Source organism: Tachypleus tridentatus, chromosome 2 (genome assembly GCF_004210375.1).
Source record: "Tachypleus tridentatus isolate NWPU-2018 chromosome 2, ASM421037v1, whole genome shotgun sequence".
Classification (NCBI taxonomy): Eukaryota; Metazoa; Arthropoda; class Merostomata; order Xiphosura; family Limulidae; genus Tachypleus; species Tachypleus tridentatus.
In genome coordinates, this window is record NC_134826.1 from 109049301 (window position 1) to 109068767 (window position 19467).

The 19467-nt window shown below is 30.9% G+C and overlaps 1 pseudogene across 1 annotated transcript in view; it reads right to left on the minus strand.

Annotated features, from left to right (window-relative positions):
• The window catches only part of LOC143244816 (twitchin-like), a 296421-nt pseudogene that overhangs the window by 160678 nt on the left and 116276 nt on the right, over positions 1 to 19467 (minus strand). Inside the window, exons 36-45 of the transcript XR_013025339.1 lie at positions 19140 to 19278; positions 15974 to 16104; positions 10646 to 10732; positions 8244 to 8450; positions 7192 to 7493; positions 5903 to 6060; positions 5035 to 5179; positions 4421 to 4565; positions 3242 to 3378; positions 1441 to 1746 (exon numbers count right to left, since the gene is read on the minus strand). The product of XR_013025339.1 is annotated as a twitchin-like (transcript). The remainder of the gene's footprint in view (positions 1 to 1440; positions 1747 to 3241; positions 3379 to 4420; positions 4566 to 5034; positions 5180 to 5902; positions 6061 to 7191; positions 7494 to 8243; positions 8451 to 10645; positions 10733 to 15973; positions 16105 to 19139; positions 19279 to 19467) is intronic.

Here is a 19467-nt window from a genome sequence, read left to right on the forward strand (position 1 = left end):
ACAGCAAACCGTGTTTGTGAATATAGTGGAAAAAAGCTGTGACCACATAACAGAAGATATGTTGCACAGATGTCAGACAAAATGGCAGAATGCAAATCTGAAACTTCTGACTCCCATAAACAAAAAAAAAAAAAAGTCTTGATGCTGAGGAAACAGGAATATGAATGAAAGTATCCTAAAGTGTCAACCATGGTCTTCCAGTAACCTTGAGCGAAAATCTATCAGAAAGTAAATCATTGGGTTTGGCAAAGCTGTTGCAGATAGAGAGATCAGTAACAGTATGCCAATACTTGGTTTCCTTGAATAATCTAAGTATTCATGGCAAAAGGACGTCACAGATAAGCAAACCTGGCAGACTGTGCCCTTACAGTGCCAAAACACACAAGATAATCACCAATAAAACTGGCAACAAAAATTTCAATGATGGACAATTTGATGACTTACCACAGAAACATAGAAAAGTGACAATATTAGAAGGGAGGATGCAGGGGAACAAGGCATGAGATCAGGAGAAAGAGCGGTTTGGATAAGTTGAGAACTAAGGAAGATGAGAGAGAATGTTGATATGTTGCCCCTATCTAAGTCTCTGAAAATCAGGAGATCTCTCAAAACAGACTAGTGCAAGAAATGAACCAAAGATCACGTAAATATGAAGCAGGAAAACACGTATATGACCAAAAGCCAAGGAAGTTCCAACAACAAAGGATCCATATATGAAAGGACAAGGCTGAGAAACATAAACTCACCAAAACACAAAAAAAAGAATGGTATATGTATCTCTCAAAAAGCCCTCACGGGAATGATGAAGGAAACAGATGGATGACTGATAATAGAAGATAGTGGTGAGAGTGAGATGAAAATGAGAGAACTGAAAAAGGAAAAATCATAATGTGGTAGCAGGATCAGAGCCCCATGCTAAAATAAGAGACACCAAAAACAATAAAACTGACCAAGTTATGATTTGCCATATCAGTAGCATAAACCTTATATTTAATGACAGCACTTGTTGTTGTGCAACCGACTGTTTTCCTATGTGAAGCCTTCTTCAACTGTTTTGTTACATATTTTTGAAACCATATCAAAATAGATCATCAGCAGATAATTCAAAGCCTTGTTAAATGTGTTTGGAATTTTGTTGCTCTTTGTCATGTCAACATCAATCACATTATTCCTTCCAAGCTGCCCACCACAGTGGCACAGTGGCATATCTGAGGACTTACAAGGCTAGAATCTGGATTTCAATACCCATGGTGGGCAGAGCACAGATAGCTCATTGTGTAACTTTGTGCTTAATAAGAAACAAACAAACATTTTCAGGTATAGCAGATAAAATATAGCAAGTAACATTACTTTTCCTTAATAAAAGATTACCAGAAATAAACAAAATGGAATATTTTCCTGGTAAATAAAATATTTCACATCAAACAATCTTTTATTTACCATATGGATTTTTTGCAACAATTGGTTCACCAATCTCCAGTGGATCTGATTCTCCTTCTTTATTGACAGCTTTAACCCTGAACTTGTATTTTTTCTTGGGAGTCAAGCCCTCTACCTTGAAACCATCCTTCTCAGGTCCAACCTCACCAGCAGGTACCCATCTTCCAGTTTCAGTATCCATCTTTTCAATAACATATCCTTTCAGATCCTGTCCACCAGTATCCTTAGGCTTTTTCCATTTCAGCTTGACATGATTGGCACGGACTTCCTCTACCTTCAATGGTCCTGTCGGAGGTGTTGGCTTGTCTAGAAAGACAAAGATATTTTAAGATACATCAGACACAAATTACAGATAGAAAATGTTATGAAAAGAACTCCATTCATTTTATGCTATTTTTTACAAGCATAATTTAGTATACACTTCAAAAATGGTTACTCCAGGACAGAGTTAACTAATGTGTAAACAAAGAGAATAATTATTGTGAGGATTTAAATCTTCTAAACAACAATGTTGTCTTTTTGAAAATAAATCACATTTCTACTATTTATGTATACTAACACATGCATTCTAAGTATACTGATTTTCTATTTAAAAACATTTCACTAGTTTAATAGGAATATTTTCCCTAAAAATAACATTGTGATCACTCAGTATAAGTTTATCATGCACAAAATAACTGATGATGTACTTGAAATGAAAATGTGATAAAAGCATTAGAAACAATTCTTATTTTCTAACTGATTTATACAACTATATGTTTTCAGAAAAAAGAAAAGTAATTTTATCATATTGGAGGGCATTTTACTAATTCGTCTGCACATCTACATATTTAAGATACTATGTTACCAAGTTTAAACAAATTTTGCTGAAATTATACTAGCAACAGACCCTAGGTTACAAATACTTTAATCAAACCTATATTAAAAACAGTGTGTGTGCATCATATCACGCATGGCTTCTCAAAATAAGAGGAGGTTTGACAGGGTATGAATGGGGGATGCCATGAAACCTTATAAATGTAGTAAATGTTGGTATAATAAACCTAAAGTAAAGACACCTAGCCTAGATCCAAGTACATAAAATTGATCACGAAAGTAAAAATATCAAAACAATTTTAAGCTTAAATCATTTCTGAATCAAGCTATTTTCTGTTATATGACATATCTTTTAATAAAAAACAAAGGTCTTTAATTAATGGAAGCTAAATTAAAAAGTCAACAAATATTTTCCACTTTTGTTATCCATACATTTCATTTTATACTTTTAATACATAGACTAATAAGAAATTAGATTATACTTTTAGTGTGAAGCAACATGACATAAAAGTCATTGTTGGAAACTAGTGCTAGCAAAATGCACTGGTTTTTCTGTAAATTAGAAGCTATTAAGCTAACTAATTTTCACCAATAGTTATTTTAGGAATATGTCACAAATTCATTTCATGAAATGATCTTAATTTTGATTGGCTCACAAAGGAATTTACCAATGTTTAACTGCCTTTACAACACTTTTTTTTGCCACTTTGTTGGTCAAGCTTGATTTTGCAAAATGTATTAATTTCAATTAGCTACAAAATGTGATGTTATGGTATACTATGGAGGTAGGAGTGGCAGTACTTGATCCATCAAAAACAACAGGCTACATGCTAATTCTGTTATATAGATATGAAAAGTTTTTACATTAATACAGCTTAGACTACCAATAGTTTTTACTTCATCTGGCTAGTCATTTAAGTTATACTGAATCTAAATAACTTAATAATTATTATTTGTTTTGCACATATGATGATTAAATATTTACCTAGCACAACTACTTCACCCATGGAAGATACACTGCCTGAAGTATTGGTCAAAGTCAACTTATATTTTCCACTGTCTGCCCGAACGGTATCTTTCACAACTATGACTGTATTCCTATTGTTTTTTTCAATTGTTATTCTGCAAAAAAAGGAAAAGGAAATTTACTTTGACACTCAATTAAAAGTTTTAACAATCTGATGTATTATTCTCAGATATAGAGATTAATAAGTTGTGAGTTTCCAAACTGTAGATGACTAATTAGGTGTGAAACAATATAATTTTCTTTGTGTTATTTTTCAAATGACAAATGTGTACATGTGTATAAATATAGATTGAGTATGTTACACTAAAACAATTATAGAGCCTCAAAAATGTCGTACAATCATACTCGTTTGATGACCATACATCTTAGCAATATCCTTACTAAATTACTTCTCTTGTAAAATGTTCCATTATAATTCTCTTATGTTCAAAACATACTACTCCATCCTGCTAAGTTTATATACTCCTTATTTTATACAAAGACGATGGATCCCCAGTACCAGTTTTAAGAATCTAATTACACACAAATTCATAAATACAACATCCTTTTCCTTGACGAAACATTTTCATATGGATTACCATGAATACCCATTTCATTACTGAGTTGCTTGAGGTAAGTGATATTTGAAAGAGTATGTTGAGATAAAAGGATTGGCATCCATCTGGATTACATTACATACAGTTGCCAATATCCTTCATGTTCATGAATTCTCACCTGTTACAAGGCATCAAAATATGCTTGTAATGGATGTAGCATGACTGATTCCAGGTCTTTTTCTGGATGTGTTGGTGCCCCAAGTTGATTTATATTCCGTTTTCTAATGCCATTAAGCACAAGAAATATCCCTATCTTAAAATTATAAATATTTAATGTTTGCACATCTTCATGATCCATGTGTTTGAACATTTTGTGTTGAAAAGAACTACTACATACCTTTCCTAAAAGAAATCGGTGTTTTGGTGACATTCCATTAACTATTAAATGCAAAATAATGCTAAAATATACTTTTGATACATGCCCTTCCATCATAACTTTATACTGCCTGTGGTTTTCATGTAACTTTCTATTTTCCATGTTTAAAGTCATTTTAACACAATGTATTCAACCCACTTAATACTATTAAGCCATATAACTCACTTGTTTGATGGCTTGATTTCTACATCATTTTGTTGCCACAATACATCAGGAGGAGGCTCACCACCAAACTGGATATCATACTTCACAATCTGTCCTTTCTTCACCACAATATTGATCAACTCATCACCAATAATATAAGGCTTAACTGTTAGACACCAAGATAAAAGTTCAAATATTAACTAGTATATTATAATATCAGAACAAAATATACATTTCACATAAATTACTGCTTTGAAAACAGAAAAATATTCAAGTTTATTTTATTTTTTATCTATTATTAAATAAACTCTTATTTAAATATACAGCAATAACAACAAATATAAAATCCCTCTAGTTTTAAAAAAATAATACTTAAGTAAGCAAAATATAAAGTAATGACATTTTTGTACAATATTTTTTTATTCTATAAACATAACAATACTTTACATTTATTTAGATAAGATTAACAACATTTTCCAAGATTATTTTTCCAACGGAACCATATATAAGTATATATATTTATTGTGTGAGTGTGTGTGCAAGAAGTTTTCCATACTTAAGAGATCCATGATTATGTATAAAGCAATAGCATCAGGAGAGTTAGAAATAAAATGCCTAAATTTCTGTCAACATACCAAATCTGGCTTTTACTATAAGAGGTTTAGTTGGATCACTGGGATCGCCTGGTCCTGCCTTATTGACTGCACGTACACGGAATTCATACTGTACACCTTCTTTTAAATCTTGAACTTTTCCAGTTAACTGATCTGCAGGTACTTCCTAAGACAAAAGATTCATGAACATAGCTTCCTAGAGACACATATAATGTATGAATGTTATAAAATACAGTTTTGTGTATTTATATTACTTTATCTAAAAATATAATTATATTTATTTATTGATACAAGACATTTCACTCAGGAAAAAAAATTTCTAATATTTTTACTCTGTCATCAAAAAACAAAAAATCCAAATGTTTCATAAGACATTACTCCTTTATGCAAATGTGCTTGTACTCATACCTGTGTTTGTATGTGAAGAGGCACCAATAATTCACTTGCTTGTTGAAAAGAATTAGTTTGTTGTTCCCATATCCACTCATGAAACACATAGATACTAAAGCTCATATTTTAAGAGCAAGAATTAAAATTCTAAATATTGTGCTTTAATCTTTTTCATACATGTCTTTTGTTTTAAATATACACAGTAAAATATGTGTGTGTCTATTTATATGTATATATTATTTGTGTATATGTGTCAAAGAAGTTTACCATACTGAAGGAATCCATTATTATGTATAAAGAAATTTACTCATATTGACAGAAAATAACTTTTCATGACCACTTGGGTCTTTATACTTACTAATGTGGTGGTCATACAGTAATCCTTTTGCATAAGTTTAAAGGTGCCAAGAAATTTAAATGTGATTGTTTAAATTTAAGTAACACTGAAACTCAAGATAAATTATTCAATTACACTAAAAACCAGTGAAAATAAACTTACTAATCCTTTATTCCAGTCCTTTGAAAATTTATCTTTGTATTCAACGATGTAACAAGTAATAGGAGCTCCTCCATCTTTCTCTGGAGCCTCCCATTTCAGATCCACATGGTCTTTGTCCCAGTCAGTCACTTGAATACTTCCAGGTTTACTTGGTTCATCTTAAAATATATGTTAAAATACAAAACATTATTCCAAGGTCTTTTTTTTTAATGAAAGTTTCATATCAGTTAACATTTCTTTTGTAATAGTGCTTTATTAAAATTATTTCTGGGCTAATTTTGTAACAAAGTTTTGTCATTGTACAAAATGTAATAATTAAAATGTGATAGCTGGCTTGCTAAAAAAAACATCTTACAAACTAGCAAATGCTAGTGAAATAACTTTTTACCTCAGTTGGCAGAACATTAACCTGGCATTGTGTTAATGTCCACTATAAAAATAATAAAGGTATTCTCACAAGAGAAACTGATACTTAACCAACAGTCATTCCATACATATGACCCTATGGTAAAATCAGAGGATAGATTTTGTTTGTGAGAAGTAAAGAAAGTGACAGTCTGACTTTAAAAAAAAAATACCTTGCTAGTAGTTTTGAAGATGTGTGAAAAGTCTTGGGTTTCATACCAAACAGAAGATATGAAAGGACTGAATTATCAAATGCAGTAAGATATTTTCACTCAGTTCAGAAAATTAGGAATTAAAATTCTGAAAAATCTTTAACAACAGTTAAAACAGTTGACGTTTGAAAACATATCAGTAGCATAAGTAACAAATTAGTAAACAAATATTTGAATTTTACTTTGAATCAAATTTAGTTGAGTCATTTTTATTCTACTATACACTACTTGATCTTATGGCTTCATCAGCAGTCTTCTCTTATGATTATGTGGTTTGCATTTCTGATTAACTGTACCATGTCCAATGAATAATAAAAAAATCCATTTTCATAAAGAAAGAGCAAGATTTTTGAAACTTCATATATAATTATGTGGTTCATGCTCCTGATCAATTGCACTATGTAAAATGGATAATAACAATATACATTTTCATTAACTTTGCTCTTAAAACTTTCAATCTTCATTATAAAGGATGAACAACATTATTTTTTCTTAATAGACAATAGTGTTTTGATATAAATTTTTGTTGGTAAAACACCTTGAAGGTCCATGATGAGGAATTACAATATGAGTTTACATTGGCAACATGATGTCCACAAACAAATTCAACATCAACAACAAAAGAGAAAAGTTCACAAAATTAAATACAAAATATTTTTATCCTTTACATACCATAAGGATCTTTAGCAAGTGTTGTTTTGGGTGCCACTAAAGGATCAGAAGCTCCCTTTTATTAACAGCACGAACTCTAAACTTGTATTCCTTCTTGGGTACAAGATCAGTAACATCAAACTTTGTGATTTCTGTTGTGGTAAGTTCTGTCCATCCACCTCGAATGCCAAGATCTTGCCGTTCCACAACATAGTTTAGTAATGGAAGTCCTCCTGTATCCTTTGGTGGTTTCCATGATAACTTGCATCGATCTCTGTAAATATCAAATATTTCCAAGGGTCCTTCAGGAGGTTGAGGAACATCTTCAAAAAGAAATGAAATGAACATATTTGTAAATGCATTTCTTTAATATTTAAATGCATAACATTTCAAAATTCAAATACTTTATATTATATAGCTCTTTTGTCCTAAAAGTTATCAAAACTATGTTGCAACAAATGTTTAAATTTTTATGAAAAAGTAACTGGTTAAGCCTACCTAAAAATAAAATAAAAACAGAAGATGTATGAAAAACAAATCAATTCTGTTGTTTCAAAGTTACAATTGTGACACATAATATTAAAAATAGCTTCTTCTACCTATAAAATGATAATCATTGCAATTGATTAAGAGGGTCAAGCATGAAGATTAAAGAATTAATCTGACTGTAAGAGAAATACATAACACAATCTAAAAAGCACTATATTGGAATACACAATATTTTAAAATAAAATTTCAAATACGTTTGGAGCCAAAAAGCATTTTTCCTTCCAAAGATAGAAATATACTTTTAAGAGTATACCATATAAAGAACCACTTTTATCTGAAAATATATGCTCTTTCAAAAAAATCTAGAAAAGTACAAATAAAAACAAATACAGAAGGTCCTTTAGAGTAAACAAAAAATTTCATAACAGAAAGAAATTATTCTGCAAACTTAATCTAATAATCTAGTATGACTACCATGATTAATTTTCCAAGGTTACAGATGTAAGATTCTCTAGATTTTGTAAATTGTCTAAGCTTTGTGAATATTTACTATAACTATAACCTTGAAAAAATACTAAGTGTACCAGTTATGTTGATATTGAGTTTGCATTTGTCTTCTCCTTGAGCATTAGTAATTTGGAAGTCATAGTCTCCAGATGTGCCACGGAAAGTCTTCTTGAAAGTTATAACAACCATGTCTGGTTTAACTGCTATATCACATTCTTTGCTGGAAACTGGTTTGCCATCTCGCAGGAACTTTGCAGCAATATCTGAAGTTCTTGTTCCTGCCACTATAATTTAACAGATAAAAATAACTTACTGAAAGATCACCTTTGTCCAAACAGTAATACTTAAAAAAGCAAAAATGAAAATAAGTCAATATAATCTACTGGGAAAGATCCAAATAATACCATATCAGGAAATAAGACTAATTTCTTAAATTTTCACAAATACTCAATTCAAACATATTTTAATAAAATCAAAATCACTCGAGAAAACAGAGGAAAATTTTGTGTTAACAAAGGGTTATACTAAGAATGCAGTTACATGAGAACACAAATTCATATATCAAAAATTCACATCTCTCTTTGAATATTTTACTTAGCTTTTTAGTTTTTTTATAAGTCATACTTATATGCAATATTAGTAAATTTGTAACTGATTGTTCCAAGCCTAATGCTGAACTTTTCCACCTGATATAGTTTCATTCTATTCAAAATTTTTCTAAAAGAATTGTTAACTAGCTCTCATCTACACATATACTTGGTAAAAATACTTCTTTTAAATCTTGGTGCCAAAACAACTAATTTTCTGGTTTTAAACCTATCTCTTTAATCATTCTTCAGTATTAAAACTAAAGTTAATTTGGAAAGAAAGTTTAACAAAAATTCAGTTCAATTTGTTTCTATTATTTTAAACACTTGCAAAATACTATTTTTAAACCCAGATAATTAAGTAGAAGATAAACTATTATTTTAGCTTACAAAATGGTAAATTGGATGCAATGAAGTGAACACAATAGATTTTTATTATTGGAAGTTATTACTCTAACTATTTAAAGCTTTATTTTTATGTGTGAAAAAATTGTTTATGTTTGTCGAGAAAAAATAAGTTTTATAGATCATTGATATTTAAAATACATTAAATAAAGGCAAAATTATCATATATATATTTCATATAAGAAAGATGTTGTTTACTGAACTTTTGCAAAGCTACAAAAGTGCTATCTGAGCTAATGATGTCTAATTTGAAGTGATAGACTAGAGAGAAGACAGCTAGACAAAAACCAATCACTGCAAACATTTGGGCTACTGTCAAAAAGAACTGTCACTCTTATGATGCACCCATGACTAAAATATGTAGAGTGCAATACTTTTTATTTTCAAAGAAGCAGGGCATGAGTCATGGAACCTCAAATCCATAGTTCAGCATGCTAACAACTACACCACACTTTTCCACATATAAATAAATGTTTATAACCAGAAGTGAACATACCAGCAGGGCATATATTACTTTTAATGCATCCTTTGCCTCATATGTATGATATATATCAAACCTTTGATTAGGCTCCTCAGTGGATGCTTCTTAATACAAATACTCAAATAATTTTAGCAATCCAAAGGAAACCAAAATTAGAGGCAACGACTTGAAGAAAAACTTAGTAAAGGGTGCCATTTATTTCCTTTAGTGTAAAACGATTTTTTATGTATATTTTCACTCTTAACTCTTTCAAAACAGCATCATTTTGTGCATACGTGTCATGTAATTTATAAGCATAAAAATGAGTTCCATATTCATCCTTTGATTTACAAATGTTATGGTGAAAATATTAACTCAAATGTAATTCAAAGATTAAAAGAGCAATAAAATAATAAAATTTAGGTGCAAAAAGAAGTATACTGTTACAAGTTTAAAGCTATTTAGCATAAACAAATGTAGTTACATGTTAGAATTTGATATTATTCAGAAAGAAAAAAAGATAATTTCAATTTATTTAGATTTTGTTTTGGTTGTTACAAGATCAGTTAAACTGATAAACGTTTGTATAGAGTTATGGTAGAGAAAATAACAAATAAAATATAGTTTATACTGCAAAATAAAGTTTTATAATTATTTAGGAGATTTTAAAGATAACGTAAATGAAATTTGAAAATTTTCAGATAAATTATTTTTAATCTTCACATGAAAATGAATTTGTTCTTGGACTACTAAATAAAACTACTTTATATATACACAGACATATCTTTATTAAAAAACACTCAATTAGAAATGTCCTTTTTTGAGTATAATGTCTGCCAAATTTTGTGAAGGCACCCTTACTGTATTAAGAGTTATAGTGTGGAAACTGTAATGTGTACAAAATGTTTTACATACTAAGTCAGTTTGACTGAGCCCATGTAGAAAGAGTTAAATGTACCTAGAAAAAGTATTTTAATTTCAAAAAATGTAATACTAAATCAAATGTATTTAAAGTAAAAATACTTACCAAAATACGGTATTTCAATTGTCAGTGGTTTGCCAGAATCACCAACAAAATCATACTTCTTCAGTTTGATTATGGGAGCTTTTTCAGCTGTATGATAAATATTTATATGTAAATATCTTGCATTTGATTCGTGTTTACATGGAAAAATCATATTATCTGAAGTCATCATTTTGAATATTTTAGATATTAAATTTACATGTTATACAGATTATATACTTAGTGGTTACATATATATACTACTACACTACTTTGTTGGTTGTTTAATTGTTTGGCATTTATTAGTTCAATAAACAAAACTATCTGTGCAAAACAACTGGTAAAAAAGCTGCAAGTAAAAGACAATAAAATTTAAAATGAAAACAAATTAAATATGAAACAATTTTCCAAAATTAGGTAAAAACCTGAAGTTAAAATCACCAATGGACAGTGTCACCATCACCAATGACACTGTCTTACATGAAGAGTAAACTGTTAGAAAACACATCTAAAATGATACCAAAACTGACATATTTGTAACAAAAGCAAAAAAATAAAATAGGGCAATTGTGATCTGAGTGTCACACAGGTCACACATTGGAAGATCAATCCCATAAAAAAGAAAATGATGAGGAAAGAAAACTGTGAAAAATTTTAACCTACACAAGAGTCAATACAGAGCTAAGATAGTGTAAATCCAACAGTCAGTGTACTGCATACCTTTGATGTGATCAAGTGTGAGAGAAATAGCATATAACTAAGCAGCAAACACAGAAACTGTACCACCAAGTCACCACAAAATAGAGAAGATCTTACAGTCACCTGATTTTGAAACATCCATAAAAATAAGAACAGAAGAATAGTTCAAAGAACATTCAGCAAAGAGAAGACAATTACTCCAATAGCAATTATCTGCCTTCCTCAAATGATACAAAGTAAGATCACAGGTGGAGATGTTGATAAACCATGACAGTATGCAATGATCATTGTATTCAGCATCACCATCCAATGACAGGCCCTATTCAGCCAGCTATGCCTGGATATGAAGACAAACAAGAGAAATGGCTGATCACTGATCCCAAAACAGCAAAGCCCACCAAGGAATAAAGACTCAACACCAGGTGGGATGTTGTGGTAAGGTTCAAAGTTTAGTAGCATATTGTAAAGAAAGATGCAAGCAGCAGACATGAATAGGAGGTTCATGGAGTTAAACATGCAGACTCTGGACTGGCTAAGTGCAGAGTCAAAAAGTCTCAGATAGTGATTAGGGTCCAACATTAGGGCAAAGAACCTGGCAGAACCATAAACCACAGATCCACAGTCCAGCATAAAACATACGAGAGCACACTATATCTTCAACACTGAACATCGATCTGCTCCCCAGAAGGTGTCAGAGTGAACACAGAGAATATTCAGTGCCCTTGTACACTTGACAATGAAACTGCTTGACACGAGAAATAAAAGTAAGGTTATAGTCATAGAAAAAGTCCAAAACTTCACCTCATGAACCATAGAAAGGAAAACACAACCAAGGAAGAGTTCAGGATTAGAGAGTAAACCCCTTTGGTGGCAAAAATGAATGGAAATAGATTCAGAGAAAAAGAAGGCAAAACCCTTTGCTGTGCTCCACTTCAACAAGCAGGTAAGAGCAATCTGAAGGTGCTTCTCAATAAATCTAATATTTGACAACCAACAAGAAGTATGAAGACCAACACAAGAATTGTTTATAATAGTAAAAGAAAAATGTTTAGTGGTAGCATTGATCTTGATAATGAAAAGGATGACACTCAAGACACAATCTTGAAGGACTCCAGGTTCCTGTGTGAAAGAATAGGAAATTTTCAAACCCAAATAGACTTGAAATCACCTATCAAGTAAAACATTACAAATTTAAATGGGTAAATGGTCAGGAGTGGAAGCCCCACAAAATGCTAAACCTCTATGTAGTGTCTTAAGCCTTCTCATTATCAAACAAGATCCATTTTCTTGAGGAAAGTTTTCTCTGATTGAGGTTTCAAAATGAATAAGGTGGTCCACAGTAGAAAGCTTTTAATGAATATCCTATTGGGTGAGTGAGTTGGTTGGTAGGTTTGGTGTTTTATTGCACAAAGCAGCTTGGCTATCTGCACCAAACATCCAGTAAAAAGTTAAAATTAAAGTAAATTTAGTAAAAGTCATTAAAGGAAATTAAGGTAAAACAAAAAGTTTAATAAACATAAATAGCATTAAACCAATGTTTATATCCAATCTACAGCAGTAAGAGAAAAACTACAGTAATACAAGTTGTAAGGACTTTCTGTAGCACAATTGTAATTATCATAATTTACTAGGAGGACTAACAGGTAAGTTAAAAAAAAACCATGGTCAGTCATCTGAAGTTGGCCTTTCCAGTCCTGATTTTTGAGTTATTTGATGTTATGGCCATTTTGAGAAAGTAATAAAAGTTTTTTAAAGACTTCCAGCAAAATTTTAATTATAACTCACCAGGATGACTAACGGGTAGTTCAAACAGCAGCGTTAGTCACCTAAATTTGGTCTTTTCAGTCCTGGTTTCAAATTATTTACCATCACAGCCATTTTCTAATTTAAAATTGAACTAGATGGATTTTGATTCTTAAAAGGAAATCATATTAAAAAAGGTCTAATGAAAAAATTAAAAAACTTAAATAGCATTAAAAGGATTAATGGCCTTCAACAAACTAAAAACATTTCCAAGGTGGACAGTGTCACCATCACCAATAATAGTGTCTAACGTCATGGATAAATACTGGGACAGAACACATTTAAAATGTTGCTGTCGTTGAGAGTCATAAAGATGGCAAGACAGTAAACACTGTTTCTTTAATAGGAAAAGGTCTGTTGACCTTCATAGAACCTGCTCTGGATCAATTGAGCAGATCACTGTCACAAGAATGAGACTCCAGCTACTGAGGGAATAACAAAATAACAGTTATGCACCTTGGGGCTGAAGGAGATACAACCAAGCTGTCATTAGAATCAATGGTGGGAACAGAGACAGGAACAGCAGAAAATGTCTGAGATGGAATAGGTAACAGCAACTTCTGAGCCTCAAAGCAAGAAATGTTGTTTACAGTACATAAACATTGTACCTCTTTTTCCTCCACACACTTAGGGCAAGATTAAAAGTAAAAGGGGTTGGAACCACCAGAGTTCACAGAATGATTATCCAATTGACACTTGTAGGTGTCATGGCTTTTGCCACCACAATGAACACAGATCAAAGAACTATGACAAGATGCCTTTGAATGTCCAAATTGCTGACACCAGAAACACACAAGAGAATTAGGAATATAAAGCCATACCTTTCAATTCAGACATCCCGTCTAGAAAACAGAAGGCAGACACAGAGATGTTAGTGTCAATACACTGATATATTGTTAGGCAGCACAATTCATTCTTTATGAGGGAGATACATTGCACTCAGAAACTTGTTGGCTGGAAAAAGTGGTGATGATCTTCAACTCAAGGATGTTTCATAAATCCCTCTCAACAATTAGTCCTTGAGAAGAATTCAAAGTAGCATGGGGAGTAGCCTCAACAGACATATCTCCATTGGCCTTCAAATTCAGAAGGAGTACATTGTGTTTTGTTGTAGATGTTTCCACTAAGATTTCTGCAGAATGTAGCTTCTTTACTAATTTTGAAGAGTCAGTAAGCCGCTCTAACTTGTTCTGAATAAAAAAGGAGACATTTGTCTTATAATTTTGTCTGGTAAAGAATGGATAATGAAAAATGAGGTACAGGATAAGGTTGAAACTGCTATTCAGAATCTTCTAAATGTCATCACTTACCCATCAACGTTTTTTTTTGGTGTGTGTTTTTCAGGGTCACTAGGTGCTAGATCCATACAAAATAAAGAAACTTTAGTTCTTACTGACTAAACCCAGTATGAAGTTCTACAAGGGATGCATCACAATACTAAAGCAGAGCAGTGTAGAGATGCCATGGTTTCATGGGCACTATACACAAACACCAGAATCATAAACAATGTTTACAACACACATTGAGAACGTCCAACACTGGTACTTGATTAACCCTTATCCAACAGAATCATCCATCTACAGGAATTTAAGGCCAGAGTGGTGTGTTAAAGTGCTGATGACATAAAGGGCTCGTAAGTGAGTTCAATGTAAGTGACATCTCTTAACTACCAGAATCCTTTCTTCAACTTCATGGGTAACCAAACATGGCAAACACATGGGTGAATATTCAGATCCCAGAGGAAGTAAGATGAAAGTACAGAACTTCCCTTGGCAGGTCCCCTCACTAAGTATTGGAATCTACCTTAAGGAGACCACGCTGATCTTTAAATTTGTTATTCCTACTCATGAGGAAATCATAAATAAAGGCATTTTTTTCTATTTTATCTGCCCATTTATTAAATATAACTGAACAAACAAAAACTTTTAATAGCTTACACAAATAGAGTTCAATGAAATTCTGAGGAGAAAAAAAATATATGAAGAGAATGCAGGACATAAAATGACTTGGATACTTCTTATTCAGAAGATATTTAATCAAACAAGAATGTTATTTGTAATTAAATTTTAAAGAAATACTGAGGTACTACAAACAACTACAGAAATATTAAACTACCTTGCAAGAGGGAAAGGACTTTTATGCACAATATGCAAGTGCATAGGGTTGTTTCCCATAAACATATTCAAATCAAAGTTAAGAAGAAAGCAAAAACACAAAATATTACAAAATAACAAGTTCAAAAGTTAGAAAATAAACAATTTCCTCTATAACTGTAGGGAACCAGGCTTCACCCCTTGGTCACATATTCAAAAAGAGATGAGTATCCAAACTTTTATGTTGTAGATTATTTAAATTATTTATATTTATAATATTAATACATGAGATAAGTTATCTTCAAACTCTAAACTAGGCCAAGATTAAAAAAATTGAAGAAGGACTTATTATAAATCTGGGCAGATTGAAAATTATTATTATTTGAATAAAATAATTTCTATAAACAGCTTATAGTTGCATTTAAAGTCCTCAATTTCAACTTACACTATATCACAATTTTTTTATTTTATTGACTCATATTTAGAGAATATTTGAAATTGAAATTAAGATCTCTTCTTTCAGATATTTATCTTCAGAAATGATCAGTTCACAGATTTACTTAATAATGTTTCTTTTATGGATTTCCCTTCAAATATGGTCAGTTTACAGTTTAACATAATTTTATTTATTTATGGATTAATTCTTAAGAAATTATCAGTATACAGTTGCACTTTATATACTTATATTAACAGACTTACTTTCTAGAAGCAGTAAGCTTACAATTGAACTTTGAGTTCCTTGTTTCTACAGACTTACCTTCAGAAACAGTTAATTTACAGTTGGACTTAAGCTCCTTGCTTTCACATCTGTATTCTCCAGCATCATCCATCTGACACTTATCAATGATTAACTGATGTTTTCCACCTTCTAGAGTCTTAATATGTACCCTTAGCAACAAAAGTTAAATGAAAGCTTTGGATATACATCTAATTAACATTTGCATCCATACATGTATCTTTCCAACTTTAACTTTCCCAAATACTTGTTTTACTCAGTACTTAATAACAAGCAAAATTATGAATGTATATATAACATACACACATCACTTTGAAATAAAAGAATTATGGTTAACAGAGTGAATGTGGAGTCTGCACTTATTTACATCTCCATAAGTTTTTGGTGTTGGATAGTTTTAGAAATTTATTTTGTAAATGTAACCAATGTAAAACTAAGTTAGCCAGGTGCCTCTAAGTAATGACATTATACATTTCACTTGAGCTAATTAGATAAGATAAATTGTATTTAAAATAAACTTGTTTAAATCCCCTCAGAGAAATAAAAGAAAAACATAAACTTTTGAGTCAATATCTAGTTAGTTTCTTAGCCAAGTCATTCTGTTTTTCTCAACTGAAACATTCACAGTAAAAATTTTATTTAGAGCCTAGTCATGCTCAAATATGTTACAGCAAATTCTAAAAAAAATGCAAGAATGTTAACAAAGAAAGGGCCATTGCAAAATTTCTACCTATACAGACTGCAATATTACCAAATGTCATTAAAATTATATTTTAGGTTTATTGTTAACTTCTGACTTAGAAATGGTTGAGAGGGTGGAAATTGTTGAACACCTAGGTGTACATAATCATTGCTCTATTAAGTTCAATGCTTTGCTGTATATGGAAATCAGAAATAATGCATTTTGGTTACAAATTTCAAAAAAGCAAATTTTGAGGAGATGTGACAAGAATTATCTGCTGTGACTTAGGTTTTTTTAGTTTTATTTTATGGAGACACTAATCAAACATGGAATTTTTTTAAAAGTTTGAGGTAAACATATTCCCTATTTAAAGAAAAGAGGTGACAACAAGTAAAACACTACATTGGCTCACAAGGGTTATAAGAGATAAAATTAAAGAAAAGCATAAAAAAATTTAAGAAATTTAAGTTGACTGATATGATGGGAGACTTAAAAGATTACAGTAGATCAAGAAAATTGGTCAAACAGGAAATTAAGACATCAAAAAGGAAAAAAAAAGTAGGCTGAAAATGTAAAAACTGACAGAAAAGATTTCTTTAAATATACTATTAAATATACTATGTGTAACCAAAATGTTTGGATGGGGTATGCCCTTTAGGAATGATAAAAAAAAGGTTTGTCCTGATGATGGTGAATTATTGGTGATGCTGGTAATTGGTGAATTATTAAATACTGCTTTTATTCAGGTTTCACTGACAAAGACTAAAGCAATATTTTTCACCTTGAACAGCTGATAGCTGAGAACAAGATGAAGTTATAAACTTGTTAAGAAAATCTGAGAAGATTGAAAAATGGTAAGTCTCCTGGATTTTAAAGGAGGTAAAAATTGGATATATGAATTGTTTGCAATTACTTTTTGTAAGTTTTTAACAAATTGGCAGGTACCAGAAGATTGGACGTTGGCTAATGTCAATTCTCTTTTTTTGAGGGATGTGATAAAAACTGTTCCAGATGATTCGCAAAATGATTTAAGAAAGTTCAGAATTTTATTCGATATTCAACATGGTTTTACTAAGGTGATGAACAGTATCATCATGCATTTGTTTTTGAAATTTTCAACGTAAGTCAATCAAATTGCATAAAAGTTTCAGAAAAGAGTCAAATTCCAGTCCATGAAAATTTAGAGGCAGAAAAACCAAAAAGCTTCATAAAGTTTTAAATTAAAATATCTTCAGTTTGTATGTGAAAATATTAAATGATTTTGAAGCAGCTCAATTTATAATGATTTACAAGAAAGCAATGCATATATATATATACACACACACACACGTGTGTGGTGAACACCTGCTTTAGATGATATATCTAAAATAAATGTTGGAAATAATGTTAATTTTAAAATTATTATTTGCAAAAACATTTTAAACTGCCTGTAGTAGTAAGTTGCTTTTGGTATAAAATATCCAAATATGCTATGTAAAACACTTATTACATTTTGTCTTTTATTTATACAGGGCAATAGACAGGAAAACATATATTATGCTGCCAAATGATTGATACTTATGAGGCAACTTGACTATTTCTTTGTGTTTATATTTGTTTCCCCAATCTGTTTCTATACACTGTTGAGTATGATAAAAAGGATAATGCTTCAGGTATTCATGTTTGTAAATACAGCATGTGTACACACACACACACACACACACACACACACAAAGATACATACATGTAACAGAAATAATTAACCCCTCATTAAACAACATTTTTTTATCAAATTATACTATAATGTCATGAATGCTTCTGGTGCAGAAATGTGAAGTCTCCCTATTTTCACAAACTTTTCCCTATTGGAATCTGGAAGAAGTAACTTTCCCCTATTTTGGGAGTGTGGTCATTCTTTTTTTGTAAATTTCAATATAAAAATGTATTAAAGCTCAATATAATTTCAATTATGACACTGTTTAAATGTATAGGAATAATGATACTTGCAGAGTAATGATACTCTTAAAATGTTACTTTTAAAAAAATATAAAAAAGTGACTTATGTATTTTAACCAAATTATTAGAGCAAATAATATTTTAACAGTAATTTTCATCATACTGGTTATTTGGAATTAAACACAGAGCTACATAAAAGGCTAACTGTGCTCTGCCCACCACAGGTATCTAAACCAGGTTTCTAGTGATGTGAGTCTGCAGACTTACCACTCTGCTACTGAGGGGCTTCATCACATTATTAATTTAAAAAGTTTCTGAGTGAAAGTAAATTTGCACAACATTGAGTTTTCTAAGTTTACTGCTTATTCTGCAGTTTAATCAAAAAGTTTTGTCAAAAATCACTCTCAGGTATGGGAAAAATAACCATATATACAAAATATACATACTAATTAGAAAATAGGCAAAAACAAAAGCTTGAAGGTTTAGTTTTTCATAAAAAGAAATGGATTTTGTTTATCAAAGACTGTATATCATATACTCTTTCTTATACACAAATATCTTGTTCTATACCTGTCTGAAGGTTTAATAAGTTCTCCATCTTTAAACCACTGTATTGGAGCTTTGGTATCAAGCATTTCAACTTCTAAGATCACTTGTTCCTTCTCCAATACAGACTGGTCTTTCAGTTTTTTGACAATCTTATTTGCAGCTGAAATAACAAGAGCAGGTTAATATGGTTTATAACACCATTCTAACTAATATTCAGAATTTATACATTACACACATTCATTATCAACCGGAACACAGTCATAAGAAATAATATTTTTGTAACCTTAAATAACTTCTCTGTAAAATGCATGTATATATAACACAAGTTGAAGCTTTAAAAATCACAAAT